General features: G+C 34.3%; 1 long non-coding RNA gene, 4 other non-coding genes and 1 pseudogene across 5 annotated transcripts; all 6 read right to left on the bottom strand.

The window, feature by feature from the left end:
* Nucleotides 1-6,542: 6,542 nt before the first annotated feature.
* LOC149540776 (uncharacterized) lies at nucleotides 6,543-13,917 on the bottom strand. Its single transcript, XR_016356443.1, has 3 exons — nucleotides 13,767-13,917; nucleotides 9,286-9,340; nucleotides 6,543-7,104 (listed from the first exon to the last, which is right to left on the bottom strand). It is a non-coding gene; the product is annotated as an uncharacterized LOC149540776 (long non-coding RNA).
* On the bottom strand, nucleotides 10,055-11,006 carry LOC149540781 (proline dehydrogenase 2, mitochondrial-like; annotated as a pseudogene).
* LOC149540780 (small nucleolar RNA snoR74) lies at nucleotides 12,406-12,538 on the bottom strand. The gene has a single exon (XR_016356576.1). It is a non-coding gene; the product is annotated as a small nucleolar RNA snoR74 (small nucleolar RNA).
* LOC149540779 (small nucleolar RNA SNORD96 family) lies at nucleotides 12,896-12,984 on the bottom strand. Its single transcript, XR_016356581.1, has one exon. It is a non-coding gene; the product is annotated as a small nucleolar RNA SNORD96 family (small nucleolar RNA).
* On the bottom strand, nucleotides 13,697-13,773 carry LOC149540778 (small nucleolar RNA Z155). Its single transcript, XR_016356589.1, has one exon. It is a non-coding gene; the product is annotated as a small nucleolar RNA Z155 (small nucleolar RNA).
* Nucleotides 13,782-13,878, bottom strand: LOC149540777 (small nucleolar RNA R41). The gene has a single exon (XR_016356586.1). It is a non-coding gene; the product is annotated as a small nucleolar RNA R41 (small nucleolar RNA).
* Nucleotides 13,918-14,275: the final 358 nt, after the last annotated feature.

Below are 14,275 nucleotides of genomic sequence, written 5' to 3'. Positions count from 1 at the left end.
CTACTTATTTAATTAAATTATTTTAATTAAATGAGTTCATTCTCCTAAATATTTAAATTTAATTTAAATACTCCTAGCCTTAATGTGTTAAATTAATTGAACACATGATCCTCCATCATCCCCTTTTTTAAATAAATTTTGTTTATTTAATCCTCACATCCTATTAATTCCTCTGAACTCAGGATTAAATTAAATTTCATTTAATTTAATCTTAAGCCTAACCTAGAGCTTAGCCTATAACCATCATTTTCATCCTCTTAAGCCTACTTTTTCTCTAATCCCACTTAATCAGCCTAATCTCCTTCCTAATCCCCCTCATTAGCCTAAGAGTGTGCTCACGCGTGTGAGATGGCATGCCTACACACTCCCCTTTGCACTCTTGTCTCCCACTCTTCTTCTCAAGTTTGTTCACACATGTGTGAGCAAACTTTAAATTCTTGACCATTTGCATGGCTTGCATGTCACCTTATGTGGCATCTACATGGATGCCACCTCACCAAGCCCTCCCTGAAGCCTATAAATAGAAGCCTTGTCTCAAGCATTTGCATCTCTCATTATTGCATTGTTATCATGTTGGTTTGAGATTTGAGTTTTTAGTTGAGTTTGCATACTAATTTGAGTTCTCATAGTAGCTTTCATAGTAGTTTTCATAGTGATTTTTAGATACATACTAACCATTTGGTAGCTAGTTTAGCTTTGCATTTGCATTGTTCATCTAGTTTACTTGTGCATTCTCATTTCCATGTAGCTTAGATGCATATTTCATCATTACTCACATTTGCACATCCACTCAAGAGATTCAATACTTTGTTGTGTTTGGGAGAGCACACCAAACATACCTCTCATCTTAACACACCAACAAGGCCTCTCATAGGTGCCTTTGTTGAGCTGTAGAGGTGGCTGAAGGATTTGGTTTGTTGGCTGCTTAGAGTTGCAAAACTCAAGCAAGCATTAGTTAGTTAATGTTCTTTCATTTTGATGAGTCTTTGATGCATATTTGAGGTTTTTAACTAATGTTTGTTTGTTGATTCGTGCTCCCAACAGGTCACATTTTCTAACACACAACTATCAATGAAATATATTATGTTAACTATCAGTTAAAGTGAAGTGTTTAAAAAGTGAATTGTTTAAAGTATTGATATATCTCAACATAACTCTTTGTTGGTGTAAATAAGTATTCACTATTTACACTTACGTTTACTCAGGTTAATGCATCTTTTTATTATTTATTTATTAGTCACCTAGGAGTATGCATACTCTTGTGAGTTGTCATGTTGACAATGTAAGAGTTCGCACCTCTTTTATGTACATGGTATCTACAACATCTCCACTTGAGATACACCTTGTCATTCTTATCCTCTCCTCTAGAATGAAGGATAAGACGTGTGCTCAATTGTCATGCTTATCTTATCTCTTGGCTCTTTCTAGAGACATTCTAGATGCATCTTGAGAGGCCTTTATATATAGGCACTCCTAGTGTGTATATACAAAGTGATGTAGAGGACATGCTTTGATATATTGATCATACTCTTTTGGTCTACAATTGTGCTTGTGTTCGAGTTCTTCGATCTTGGGTGAATTTTTCCCTCAGACAAATTCTTACACTCTTAAAGAAATTGGGGTGAGGCTTTTTCAATCCCAGAATTAGAAAACTTTGGAAATTATATGTCAAATATCCATCCATTCAAGTATTTAAGACTTTGAAATTGGATCTAAACTAGGAAGGGGTAGTGAAAAAAAATTGAAACAAATATATCTTACCTAGAAGACTTAGTTCAGATCATTCATTGAGACACATGACCAAGTAAGGGAGGAACTTCAATTGCGGTATAAACCCAAGGAACTTCAATTGCGGTATAAACCCAACAACAAAAAGGTAGGAAATCAACATATAGAAATTGGAGAAAACCTTCAAGCACAAAGTGAGAAGATGAGGCGAGAAGAAAAACCAAGGATTTTAACATCAGGAGAAAACAAAGATGATCAATAGAGTAAAAATTTTAACAAAAGAGTCCTCTCAAGACTAGGACAATGGTAGAGCAATTTTAGTTGCCCTAGAGGTAGAAACAATTTGTTACGCAGAGGAAGCCAATGAAGAAATTGTAGACAAGAATCTTGCATTAGAAGTGGTAATCTCAAAATTAAAAGAAGAAATAGATCATGGATTCCTAGAAGAAATAAATAATAATGAAGGAGAAAGTGAAGAACCTAGGAATGAGTTTCAAAATGATGCATCTAGCCTAAATTTGGCAAAGATATACAATGACTAGGAGAATCTATTAGGAATTCAACAAGGAGAATGGGAAGGAAACCTATAGTACAATTAGTTTCCCAAGCTAGTCTGACTAAAAATCAAACCAACATCACTTTGTTATTCCACGTAGGGAAGGGGAAGTGCCTTCTCAATGAATCATGAAGATTACATGGAATACACAATCTTGAACACCCACAACAAATAGCACTTACTAAAGTGTTCACTAAAAATAATTAAATCACATATTGGACTCTTACAAGAAGCCAAACTATCAAAGGGAAAGGCAGCCAATCTAAAAAAGACACTTGGGTTATGGCAAGGAGAGTTCAATCAATCAAAAGGAACCTATGGAGGAGTACCTATTCCATTGGGATCTCAGGAAAGTAGGCTTTGAAACCTAAATCAATAACCATAACTAACAAGGTTGTTGGATGAAAATAACATAAATCTTTGAATTCTTTCTTATCAATATATACAGACCCATTTGTAATGTTGGGAAAAAAGTACGAAATTAAATCAATGAAATTTTCAACCAAATAAACAACCACAAGGTTATTCTAAGAGAAAAATTCAATACACTTCTTAATAGGAATGAAAGGGGGAGTTGTGAACTATGAGCAGATTTATGCTTTGTTGGTACCATTAGGATATATGTGGAGTCTACATGTTCCAAAAAAACACATTGAGTATTTATTTGTTAGTGTCATTTGTTTATTTTTTCTCATTGCTTGCTCTACTTTTTCTAGGTTTTGGAGCTTTTGGCTGCTTCATTGTGTCAACTTGTTCTTTTGTTCTTGGTGTTTGTGGATCTTGAGGTTTGGCCTTAGGCTCTCCATTTTTTCTTTATTGGTTGGGCTAGGTAGGATGGTTAGCATCCTTTGTTTGGGGCATCTCTTTAATTGTTCTTGGTGTTTGCAGTTGGTTTGGTCTATCTCATTGCTCTTATTGTCTACTTCAAGGTGGCTTGTATGACTATCAATCTCCTAGTGCTAGGTCTCTCGTTTGTATTGGTCTTCCTTTCCATGTGTATTATCATTGTTAGGTGTCTTGACTTCTTAAGTCTTTTTCAAGGTTTAAGTTGCCTAGAATATATGTGTGTGCTCAAGTGAAGTATAAAAGGATTAAGAGGAAAAAACAAGAATAATACATTCTTGGCCAAGGTATAAGCTTGCTAGTTTGGTGGGTTTGTGCACGCACTTAGAGATATATATGCTTGGAAATATCCCAAAACTCAAGGAACATAACAACTTGATTTCAAGTACTTTTTAAAAATGTGTATTATGAATTTTTATAAAAGTAGAATAATTAAGACAAACAAGATATTGTATATCAAGAAATATTATAATCTACTTATATGTTAATAAGGAAAAGAATGCCACCCCAAAAAACCTTTAAAGAAAGTATGCAAGATATTAAAATTGTCATGAAATTTCAAAATTATAGTCAACCCATAGCATCAAACAAAGTTGAAGTGAAATTTGAAGATTATAGTCGACCCATAAACATTAGCTATTAGTATATTAATATATAGTATAAGTTAAACTTTAAGGCCTATTTAGTTGTCAAAATTGGACAAGAATTGGCATATTGCATGAAGTAGTACTAGGACGGGGCAAGTGACCTCCCAAGAGTCTTGATAGATTGGCATTTGTTTGGATGCACAAAATTGAATTGAAATTAAAATTTAAAAAGATTTGGTATCCTTATTTGCCCCCAGACACAAAATTTGATTATCTATTTGATCTTCTATCTAAATAGGTGGGCTTTCAGCAAATTCACATTCTAACTCTAACAGGGTTTGCTGCTCGCTCTGCTCTGCAAATGTGATAGAAAGCTTGGTTTTTTGGAAGTTCTTGCCCTCCAACATTTTGCCATTCCACCTTGAGGATAATGAATACACCTACAGCTTTCTCTAGATTTCATCCTATTTAAATTCTTGAACATAAATGATTCCAACATCTCCCCAGTCATATTCTCTGATGCTTCTTTCAATGCCTCTGTCTGGTTTCTATCATGTTTGGGCTACTCACTTAAAATGATATCCTCCCCTACATAATCATCTTGTGATACCACTCTTGATCTTGATGTCTCACATGCATAATCATCTTATAATATTGCTCTTGATCTTGATGTCTCCATTTGATATTTATCTGGTAGGCTATAATTTCTCTTGCTCAAAAACCATGTCATAAATGGATACAAAGGAAGGATGACAATTGATTAAGTAAATCATTCAAATAAAAGTGGAAAAAGATAATCATTTTGATTGCATTTTATCATTAGTTTCCTTCTTCCAAGTTTCAAATAATTTGGTGTTTGTATCCTCGAGCACCTTAGTAAATCATTCAAATAAAAGTTGGAAAAGACAGTCATTTTGATTGCATGTTATCGTTAGTTTCCTCCTCCTAGGTTTCAAATAATTTGGTGTTGTTGGAGTGAGTAATTTCCACCTCAAATAAATTGTCAAAAACTAATAATAGAGGATTCTAGAAATTCCAAGAGCATTACCTGATAGGGTTAGGTAAAGTTTTAAAAGATGTTTATGTTTGGATAGTTCTAGAAAAGTCTATTTGTGCTTTGTCGACTACTGCAGATGTTTCCAAAAATAATCTAAGACCTCTATAAATAGAGGCATCATGTAATGTAATTGACATGGACAAAATGATGAAGGAAATTTAATATATTTTATTGTGCGACAGCACATTGTTTTGTGTTTCATCTATCAAATTGGTACCGGAGCTATTGTGTGTTTCTACATTTGTATCCTCAAGCACCTTCAACTTGTATAAGGCAAAAGTTATCCATTTGAGGTAAGATTCATTTTCTAGCTATAGAATCAAAAGGAGTTCAAGAATATTAAATTAAAGATGTATTATAGGGTATTCATTCAACATTCTCCACATGAAATCCTATTTTGAAAATTTGTGGATAAAGCCAAAATAAAACATAACTCAAAACTGTAAGAAATAACATTTGATTTAGTATTGTTTTCCATGGTTTCTTTAGTCAAGACAAGTTGCATTTGATATGTTATTATAACTACAAACATGGTAAGGTTTGTGTTATGCACTGTTGCCTACTCAAATAATAAACATAGGTATCGTGTGTTATTTAAAGTATATCATGTTTTAAAGTATATTATGTTATAACTTGTTTCCATTGTTGGATATATGCAATGTAAACCAATTAGAAAAGTTAAAAATAGTTTCAACATATAAACCCCAATAAGAAAGAAAACAACTCATGTTTCAATTCTACAAATTTTGTTTGCATGGACTCTTAATGAACTACTTGTTTGATTGTCCTTACACTATTGCTTTAGTGATATGGAAGCTTGTGTTGAGCCAATTACCGGATAGTATGGTTTGAAGGATTAAGAATTTTAGAATTTGATCCTTACCTTCATCTTATTTATTTTACATTATTATTAATATTAAATAAAAAATTCATACAAATGACAATATGATTAGAATATTAAATTTCTGAATATTTACTTTTGTACATGTATGGCAATCTAGGTTTTGTCCACATAAATATATAAATATAACCATACTAAGTTGATAATGTTAAGGGATTAAGCTATGGATGATGAAACATTTTTTTTCTTTTGAATGAGAAAATTCTAGATTCTTGTTATAGTTATATTGATCCATGTCAAGTTATCAAACTACTATTAAGATTCAATTGCGAAGTTGTCAAGTCAAATTCATTGGCCCTTCTATCACAATTAATGGTTGGGATGAACCCATCTCTCAAAAGAATGAATGAACACTTCGCACCTATAGATGAAATTCACAAAGGTGAAGAATTGGTTCTTCCCAAAAGATCACCCATCCCAACAAAATATTAAAATATTAAACTCTTACAATATTCAAAACTTGTACTCAACAATAAAATTTCCTCTCCAAATAAAAGAAGTCCTCCAAAATAAATCAATCCAAAAGAAAAGAATAGAAAACTACCTTAACCCTTATTTCATCTACACATATTACATGATGGAAATCTAATTTCTAATGTTAATAAATAGAAAAAAGATTTAAAAGTTAAACCACTATTTAATGTTTTATCAAAAATTTTAAAATAAAAAGTTCAAGTCATAGACATAAGAAGATTATGCATTCCTTGTTGTTTGCAATTTTGATGAAGTAACATACTCTTGAAACTGCGTGGTATTTGTAAAAATTTATACTAGATGTAAAAAGATGGACTTTCATTGATTGTAAGGAACATATGTAGATCTATTTATTTCTTTAAGATATGTGAGGAAGCCAAACCAACACAGCTACACTTAGAATGATATCTTGACTTTTATTGCTAAATTGCTAAGGTGTGTGGTAAGCTAACACTTGGGATAGACCATATTTCCATAATAGGAGATATTTTCCACATCAAACCAAATTGTGATATTGTCATCATCATTTAACTACCTGGTTTTTGAGTTAAAACTTATTGACCCATTTTTTATCTCTCATGAGAATGAATGGAACACTTTAACACTTATTGGATCTAGGTGATGCTCACATAAGTGAAGCACCAGGACTTCCTAAGAGATCACTCATTCCAAATCTACCCCAGCATAAGCACAATGGAGTTCCCTCCATGGTTAAACCTACTCTACTTGCAACCCCATTTTTCAAAACCTTCACCAAGTGGTGTCGATGTTCCTTATGAACCATTGTTTATAAAGAGATTAAGCTCATCAATTGATAAATTCAGCATCTATTAACAAAGGAACGCAGTTTGCTTCATAGGCCTTGCAAAATGTACGCAATCTATCTTTTGCGAGCTTGAGGTCTTTTTCTTCTGTGGCCGTCAATGGCTCTAGGGCTAAAGTGGTGTGATAGATAAAGCTACAAGATACCAAAATTGGCAATGTGTCATGCATCCATGGAACATTTTCGTGCTCGAGATGTTGATTCTACATTAAATTGAGAAAAGCATTTCTACAATCCATGCTCGAGATGCTGATGATTCTACATTAAATTGAGAAGAGCATTTCTACAAGCTACTTTCTTTGTCAGCTTTTTTTAATTTACAATTTTCTCCACTTCCCACCAACTGCCCATCCACAAATAGATCTACAAAAAATAAAAGATCATTACCCTTCTCATACACCATCTCCAACTCTTTATATTCAATCTTTTTGCGCTCTCTTTGACACAATTTGTAAAGCTTTGAAATTGGGTCCATCTCAAGCATCTATGGACCAACTAAGGGCTACAACAATGGTTAAAAAACCTATTAAAAGAATTACACTTGTAACCATTTTTGTAGCATCATAAAAATAATAACAATAAGAGTTTTAGAATTAGAGCATATACCTCACAAACTTTTGTAACATTCCCACTAGCACCAGTGATAGATTCCACTATATCAACAAGAACCTTTGGAGGATTTAAATGATCGCAATGCTGCTTTGGTTCATTTTCTAAGTCTGAATAAACTTATTGATCTAGAAATAATAAATATTTATTAATATTACATTGTAGGTTAGTAATAAATAAAAAGACTGAACAACAAATTATAGAAAATAATCATACCTTTTTTTGCATCTCTGATAGTTCAAAACAAAGGTATTTAAAAAGCCCATGTTGAACCGCCAGACAAGCCATATTTTCATTTTGGACATTGGCAAATCATAATTTTGTCAAAACACCACCTTCCAAATCTGAGTAAGTATTGTATAGGTAAACAGCAACCGACTGACCCAAAATGGCATCTCCCAAAAACTCATATGATTTAATCTCTTCACCCTCCTCCAAACCCAACAATTCCAACTGCGAAGAAAATTTCTTAATTATTCAAACTAGTGATTGTTCAAACTAGTCTTAGGTAATTGTTTGAACAATCACACTTCCAAATCTGAGTAAGTGTTGTATAGGTAAACAGCAACCGACTGACCCAAAATGGCATCTCCCAAAAACTCATGATTTAATCTCTTCACCCTCCTCCAAACCCCCAACAATTCCAACTGCGAAGAAAATTTCTTAATTATTCAAACTAGTGATTGTTCAAACTAGTCTTAGGTAATTGTTTGAACAATCACAAGGTAATTATGTAAATTAACAATTACCTAAGACTAGTTTGAACAATCACAAGGTAATTTTGTAAATTAACAATTACCTAAGACTAGTTTGAACAATCACAAGGTAATTAAGAAATTTTCTTTGCAGTTGAATTGTTGGTCAGTCAGTTGCTGTTTACCCATACAACACTTACCCAGATTTGTAAGGTGTTTTGACAAAATTGCAATTTGCCAATCTCTGACACCAAAATGAAAATCTGGCTTGTCTGACAGTTCAGCATGGACTTTTTAAATACCTTCGTTTTGAACAACCAAAAATGCAAAAAAATGTATGATTATTTTCTATAATTCTTTGTTCAGTCTTCTTTATTATTACTAACTTATAATGTAGTATTAATAAATATTTATTATTTCCAGATCGATAAGTTCATTCAAGTCTTCGAAAATGAACCAAAGCAGCATTGTGATCATTTAAATCCTCGAAAGGTTCTTCTTGATATAGTGGAATCTATCGCTGGTGCAATTTTCGTTGATAGTGGGAATGTTACAAAAGTTTGGGAGGTATATGCTCTAATTCTAAAACTCTTATTATTATTATTTTGACGATGCTATAAGAATGGTTATAAATGTAATTCTTTTTATAGGTTTTTGAACCACTGTTGCAGCCCTTAGTTGGTCCGGAGACGCTTGAGATGGACCCTATTTCAGAATTTTTCAGATTGTGTCAAAGAGAGCGCAAAAAAATTGAATATAAAGAGTCGGCGGTGGTGTCTGAGAAGGGTAATCATCTTTTATTTTCTGTAGATCTATCTATTTGTGGATGGGCAGTTGTTAGGAAGTGGAGAAAATTGTAAATCAAAAAAGCTGGCAAAGAAAGTAGCATGTAGAAATGCTCTTCTCAATTTAATTTACCTGTTCTAGAAGAGGTAGAGGGCAAAGAAATTGTAAATCAAAAAAGCTGGCAAAGAAAGTAGCATGTAGAAATGCTCTTCTCAATTTAATTTACCTGTTCTAGAAGAGGTAGAGGGCAAAGAGCCGTGATCTTCACATGCAAAGCTCACCTGAACAAAAATAATCATACACAAGATATAGCATATAGCATATGTGAATTTGGCAAAATTATACAAATTCAATCAAAATTTAACATAACAAATGCAGATTGGGCCAAATATACACATCCACTCAAGATTCAGGATTCACGAGATTCAGCGTAACGCATGTCAGATGGCCTATATATTTAGATCCAAATGCTACTTGGCAAAAGAATTTAAAACCATTTGTAAGAGACGGTTTGTTCACTAGTTCAGAATGCAGGGAAAACCCTACCGAGCGTTGTAAAACAAAGCTCTGGTGGGTTTGTTTAAGCCCTCCTTTCCCATCAATTTAACTCCACAATTCTCATCAATTGAAAACCTATCCGTCTTAGGACATGCAGGCCGGTAAAACCGAGGCATGTTTTTTGGAATGCAGCTTCCTCATCAGCTAGAATACAGGGATAGGGAAAAATCAAAATATTATTTGACAAAAAACTCATAATAGGATTAGCTTTAAAATGATTAAGAAGGTATTAGGCTAACTTAAGGTTTACAGAAATAAAAGCCTAACAGAAAAACTATTGAATTCAGAATCCGTATATGCCTGATTTTGGGTGTACTTAGTACAGAAAATGTTCTGAAATTTTTTGGCGCTACCGTAATCTACAAAAGTAAATCAAACATCGAAAATCCTTTTGACAGAAGAACAGTTTTTCGGACTGAAGGAAAATAAAGCAGATAGATACGAATTCCCAAATCATTCGACTGCATTCTTCACCAATCGGTCGAGTTGAGGGAGTAAATAGCAAATTCCAAATACAAGGTTCAGTTAAAAAGCATATTCAAGAAAACAACCTACTAAATTTAGCCAAAAATCTCAGTACTTTGTTAAAAAAAACCTAAAACTCCTTACCGAATTGACAGAGAGTCGAACCATAGTCTGAACTGTATTCAAGAACCCTTTGGTCACAAGAAGCGTTATCAGTAGAATCTTCGAGACTATAATCAAGAATTCCTTTGAGCCCCAAACTCCCACGTGCAGTTCAGGGTAGCTGAGGCCTCCTTCACGTTTTCTCCCGCGCAGAAATGCAAATCCGTTGTCTGTTTAACGGCCTGATGCACACAAATTCTGACCACCGCATGTTTGATCAAGGGGGACTTAAGCACCTTAATGCTCAGATCAACCAGGGGGTCGCAGCCACCAAAGAAAGATTGAAAATCGTCGTTAAAACTCTCTGGAGCTCATTCCACAGTACAAAACCTCACCATTCTCAATCTGCAAGGTTTCGGTCGATATTATATCAGGAAGCACTGGGCCTGCTGTGCCTATGCATTGTTGCAGAAGAAGAGCAGATCCAGTGACCAAATCAGAAGTCATGAGGCCGCGAATTGGACAAACCCTGGCCGCTCTCACCGAGTTTCAAACCCCGAACCTCCTGATTCCCGACGAGACTGCCAGAGACTCTGCAAACCTCTCGAATCTGTTCAGAAAGCCTTTAACAACAGATTTCCCACTATTTCTCCTTGATTCATTAAGCAAAGATTGCCATACCATTACACCTAGGAGGTCGCGCTTTCAATCCCTCCTACAAGATTCCTCAATTTATAGACTTGCAAAAAAAAACAAACCGAGATTCGCTATCAACTGAAGCTCACAAGAAGCATGCACGAATCACAACTGGCCGATGGGCCAGGTGTTTTACCGGTTGGGCTGGCTTTTTTACCGGTTGTACCGGGACCTCCGGTTACCGTGTTGAGGAGCATTGATGGAACTGGAACATGTTTAAAAGTTATGGCCGGGACCAGGTCTGTATATTCCAGAATCAGAATTAAAAGTTGTGTTTAGATACTGCATTTCCTCAATACTGCAAATCACCTCAAAAACCATTCAAAAACCATTAGTTGTTTTAAGAGACGAACAGATTTTGAGCGAAATGTCCACCTATAATAGCCTATCGGCTAATAACAAATTTCGGTATAGCAAATCCAAAATATCAAATTTGAAAATTTGATAATAGAAAATTCGAAATATCAAGGTTCTTTTTAAGGATGTCAAGGTAAGCGAGTCAAAGTCCGGATAGGAAGCTTTGTATGCTGTTGACTTCATGTACAAAACCGTTTGTGTGGCTTTATGCACAGCTTTATTTTTGAAACTGTGTTTCATATAGCATTAGTTTTGAAATTGTGCTTATCATTGGTAATTGCTCTGGTTTCTGCATAAAGCTGTAACAATCTTATAGGTTATTACTACTGGTGATATATTTTACTCCACATGCTTTTTGAACTGTTAATATAGGATAACGAGTTTGATCCTTTGATGTTTAGGATCTCTTGAACTTCTATTAATGTCTAGAGACAACTTTGTATTTTAAATCGGATACATATCTTGCTTTGAGGAATTTATCCTTGGGCATTCATCGTTGTATGTAACAAGTTTAGCTATTGGGGTGTTACAAAAATGTATCAAATTGCTGCATTATCATTAACAGAAATTCTTCAGTTGCTGTACAACTCTGGATTTACCTTTATCTATATTCAGTAAGTTTTCAATACAAGTTATCCAACAAAACACAATCATCAGCTAGTTGGGGCAAGTAAGCAACTCAGATTATAATCTTTAACCTAATTGCAGAAATTAACAAGCAGTCATTTTGATTTTAAAAGATGATCTAATTTTAGGGCATTACATAAGTAGTACATACACCTGTTGAGCACATAATTTGATCTCCCTACTGTAGCTTTTACTAAGATGATACTCATGCTTTATCTTTACTCATGTTAATGTAGATGAGTAATTTATGCAAGATTGAAGCAAAGATGAACATAGCCTCCATATACCCAACCAACACAAATTAAAAAAAACCCTTGATAAAATTAAGCCCCCAGCAAAACATAGCGGAAGACAACTCATTGACTAAAACAAATTGCTAAGGAGATGCGAAATATAAGAAATTGGCTAGCTAAAAACCTCAATACCACTACCTTTCGAAGGGCGCAAATCAAAACCTACAATACACCAAATTTGCCCAGCCTAGAGACTACCCATTACACACACATACAGGGTTCTATTCTAAAGGTATAGCATTTTACATTGATGTCGCACCGTGGATTGAATCTGCTGTCAAAGGCATAACCTACAGTGATTCACCCATTAAACGGTGCAAATAATTTCCCTGAAGTTGACGAAAGGCCAGCTCATTATATTTCACTGGTCTCTGCTTTTTTATCAGGTATAACATTCAAAAAAGCCAAGGCAAATAACAAGCTCCGTATAATAAAAATCGAAACAATAAAACATGCAGACTTGAGGAATGGGGAAACATACGAATAAAGGAAAACCAATCCTTTAATACTGGAAGAAAACCGACCCAACTCTAAAAACATACCCTAATGAAAATATCTATATTCACATCAAATTAAAAACAAAAACCAGTGAGTCAACAGATGAGACCCACACTCAAAAGTTTATGACAAGAAAGCAATAATCAAAAACAAAGTTTATGACAAGAAAGCAATAATCAAAAACTAGAAACATAAAAGGCTACAAATTACATCATTGAATTCCTGTGAAATATCAGAAAATAGCCTCAGATTTGCAGAATTAAGTCAGCATGGCCAAAGGGCCAATAAGCTCCGAAAGATGGTGTGATTTTCTGATTCATCACAGGCCATTGTAATCCTTATCACGATAAACAGATAACAGACTTGGCACCATTAATTCAAGGTCAACAAAATCACACTATAATTATAAGCTGCCCATGAGCAGATGGCTCCAGATTATACAGGATCATTTGTTATAACATGAATAGCGACACAGACGATTTTAAGAGGACAAAATAACTAACAAAATGCCCAACATCTTAGGCGTGAATGCAATTTTGCAAATCCCTGGTGAATCACAGCTGGTCCAGGTAAAGGTTTCACTTTCAAGGAATCCCAAAATAAAGGATCTACGAAAATGCTATAACAGGCCAAAATAAAGTTTCAATTTGAACAATAAAATTAAAATAAATGCCTGGGCTTTTAGAATCTATTTATCCAAGCGCCTAGTGCATCCGGCCTTAGATTTTGAACGAGTTTTACGCCGACAGCTAAAACTCCAAAATCACAAACGAATAGCTTATGCATTATGACTCACGCACCTGGATTGAAAGGTGTTACCTAAGAACATTAAACCCTGAAACTTATCGAAACTATACCTATTGAAGGGTCCTTCAAGACTTTTAAAACCTATAGCTATATTGACCACGGTAAAATCAAAAAGCTAGCATCCATACAGTGACCACTAAAAAATTTAAATTGTAACCAAATATATGTGAAGTACAATAAAACGAAACAAAAGAAAAACAAGAATTCGTGAATATACAGTGCCCTTACTCATGCCATTGATCAGATAATTGTAGTCTGATATTTTGGAAATACATGATAAGATTCAGAGAGAGAAAATCATCACCTCAATGGATTTCAACAATAGGCTCAGCAGGATCCATTGGTTTTTGCATTCTTAGGGAGCATTTATCTCATCTCCCTCATAAAATAGGTAATTTTAACATCATTGCCCTCTTGAAAGAAAACCCTAATCTGCACTGCACCATATGCCGCAGACGCAAACAAACCCTAAAACAATCTATTTGATCAAAAACTGATGACTGCGTGATTGAAAGTTTAATGACATGGATATGTTTATGTAGAAATAGAACAAGCTTTTCCTAGGGTTTGTTTGGTTACCTAGGGTTTCAATATTCCATTCAACTCGGCAAATTTTCACTCTACGAGGCCATTGCCCTAATACTTTTAAAGTGAGGCGATTTTAATCGATATTTAATGTTAATGTAGTATCTAAATGGAATCTAATCAATAGTATAAATATGTTCATAAAGTAGTTCATATAGTTTGAATAAAATGAAGCGGTGTTAAAAATGTGTGGGTGGTGATTAGGTGGATCAATATGTCATAGAATGG

The sequence above is a fragment of the Cupressus sempervirens genome, chromosome 9 (assembly GCF_028749045.1).
Source record: "Cupressus sempervirens isolate cs-2001-9-10 chromosome 9, ASM2874904v1, whole genome shotgun sequence".
Lineage (NCBI taxonomy): Eukaryota > Viridiplantae > Streptophyta > Pinopsida > Cupressales > Cupressaceae > Cupressus > Cupressus sempervirens.
Note: the sequence above shows the minus strand (reverse complement) of the source record. Positions and strands in the feature narration are given on the sequence as shown.